The following is a 3,116-nucleotide window of genomic DNA, read 5'->3' as shown; positions in this document are numbered from 1 at the left end:
TCAACTTTTTGACAATTTTCACAAGTTTTGCAGAATGCATACGTGTCCTTGAACATGGTGGGCCAATAAAATCCATTTTGAAAGATTTTTATAGCTGTCTTTTTTTGACGAGAAATAACTTCCTCATGCTTCAAAATGACAAAGTTTAATGACACTACTGACCTCATTGTCAGGAATGAATCTTTGAAATATTTGATCAGGACAATATTTGAATAAATTAGGGTCATCACAATAAAAGCTCTTCACTTCGTTCAAAAACTTTTCTTTGTCTTGAGTACTCCAATCAGTTGGCAAATCTCCTAAAGCAAGAAAATTGATATTTTTATCATACCAAGGCATTGGACTAAGAGAAAGTAAGGATTCATCAGGAAAGTAATCATCGATTGGTGTGATGCCAGATGTCGAATCTGTTGTCACTTTTGACAAAAGATTCGCATCAACATTTTCTGTGCGTTTGTTATCCGTGATTTCTTCCTCAGAATAAATCATTTGCAAATCTTCAGATTCATCCAACTCATTTTACTTAAAGTAGATTCAAGTTGATCATAAACTAATTCGTCAATATGATCTACTTCTTGTAAATCATTATCATCTCCAGGTTGCTTGCAAATGTTGAAAATATTCATCTCCAATGTCATGTTTCCAAATGACAGTTTCATCAATCCATTCCTATAATTAATCAATGCATTAGAGGTTGCAAGAAACGGACGTCCTAAAATAACAAGAAATGAATTACATGCTTCAACAGGTTCTGTGTCCAAGACAATAAAATCCACAGGATAAATGAATTTATCGACTTGTACTAACACATCTTCAATTATTCCTCTAGGCACTTTTACAGATCTATCGGCAAGTAAAAGAGATATAGAAGTTGGTTTTAACTCACCTAGATTGAGACTCAGAAAAACTGAATATGGAAGTAAATTCACACTAGCACCAAGATCAAGTAAGGCTCTTTCAATTTTATGCTCTCCAATAAAGCAGGAAATTGTAGGACAACCAGGGTCTTTATATTTCAAAGCATTATTGTTTTGAAGAATAACACTTACTTGTTCGGCTAGAAAGGCTTTCTTTTTCACATTCAGTTTCCTCTTCACAGTGCATAGATCTTTCAAAAATTTAGCATAGGAAGGAACCTGTTTAATAGCATCCAGCAAAGGTATATTGATCCTTACCTGTTTGAAAGTTTCAAAGATTTTAGAGTTGTGATTGACTTTTCTTTGTTTGGTCATGGCATGAGGAAATAGAAGTGTTGGTGGTGAATTAGTCGTTTCTTTGCAATTTTCAGATTCAACCCCTTCCTTACCCTCAGAGATTGACTCATCATCTTTCTCATAAGGTTCAAAAGAGGGTTTTTCAATAACCTTACCACTGCGCAAAGTAGTGACTGATTTGACTTGATCCATGTGTTGGCTTCCGGAACTACTTGCATTTGCATTGTATTGCCCCTTGGGATTTTGTTGTGGTTGAGATGGAAACTTACCTTTCTCTTGGAAACGGAGAGCAGATGTTAATTTAGCAAGAGTATCTTTAAAATCTGTCATGTTTTGAGCAAGTTGAGTATTGATTGTCTCTTGCTTTTCAATGACTGCATGCAATGCTTCCTCAAGATTTCTTCTAGGAGGTGAAGCATAAGAAGGTGCATATCCATGATAATTTTGGAAATTGTGGTGTGCTTGAAATGGTGGTTGTGAAGTTCGTGCATTGTTGTTCTCACTCTTCCAATTGAAATTTGGATGATTTCTCCAACCAGGGTTGTATGTTTGGGAGTATAGGTTGTGGTTGGGCCTTTGGAAACTGTTTAAAGCATGGGCTTGTTCATGGAGACATTCCTTAAAAGAAGGCAAGGTTGGATAATCGTTGGTTGAGTGTTCATTTGTTTCACAGATTTGACACACAATGTTTTCAACAGATTTTAATTGACCACTCTTTTTCAATTCTAGTGCCTCGACTTTTCTAGCTAAAGATGCAAACTTGGCTTGAAGGTCATGATCTTCCCTAAGGTTGTACATACCTCCACTAGATGTATGAGGTTGAGTTTTACTCGGTGCCTCATAAGCACCCGCGGTGTCCCAATTTTGAGCATTTTCAGCTAACAAGTCTAAGTACTCCATTGCTTCATCAGGGTCTTTATCTTCAAAAGTTCTATTGCACATCAATTCAACCATTTGCCTATCTTTAGGTGTTAACCCTTCATAGAAATGTGAAACCAATCTCCATGTTTCAAAACCATGATGAGGGCAAGTATTAAGCAAGTCTCGATACCTATCCCAACATTGGTAAAATGTTTCTCCTAGTTTTTGAGTGAAAGTGGTGATTTGTCTCTTGAAAGAGTTTGTTCTATGAGATGGGAAAAACTTCTTTAAAAACTGTTGTTGCATTTCATCCCAAGCACGAATGGATCCTCGTCTTAAATTTTGTAGGCATGTTTTAGCTTTATCTTTTAATGAAAAAGGGAAAAGCTTTAATCTGATGGTGTTCATGCTACAATTTAAATTATTATATGTGTTGCAGACCTCTTTAAATTCCCTTAAATGCAAGTATGGATTTTCCAATTCTAAACCATGAAAAGAAGGTAAAAGTTGAATAATACCTGGTTTAAAATTAAAATGAGTGCATCAGGAGGAAAAATTATGCATGATGGTGCACTTGTTCTTGTGGGATTCATATGGTCTCTAAGTGTTCTAGCACGGTTATTCTCATTAATTTCATTATAAAGTGATTGATTATCTTTTTCAGCCATATTTTCTTAAAATGATGAGGATACCCTACAAAGTCTACCACTTGATGTACGTGACCACACTCTCATGCACGTGTAGGAATAGAATAAAAGGAAAAAGAAAACAAAAGAAAAAGAAACAAGAGAAAAGAAACAAAGTTATATACAAGAAAAGTGAAAAGAGAAAATAAAACAAATATTATAATTTATACAAGAACTTACCTCCCCGGCAACGGTGTCAAAAACTTGACACGACTAAAAGATTGATGTCTTCTCCCAATTGCAGGAGTGTCGAAGTAATAAATAACCCGGCAAGACCGGGGTCGAACCACAGGGAGGTTATTTGTACAAATTATAAATAACAATAATACAACAACAATAACAATAACAACAACAA

This window comes from Populus euphratica, unplaced genomic scaffold, assembly GCF_000495115.2.
Source record: "Populus euphratica unplaced genomic scaffold, PopEup_1.0 scaffold1457.1, whole genome shotgun sequence".
In the NCBI taxonomy this organism is placed as follows: Eukaryota; Viridiplantae; Streptophyta; class Magnoliopsida; order Malpighiales; family Salicaceae; genus Populus; species Populus euphratica.
Note: the sequence above shows the minus strand (reverse complement) of the source record.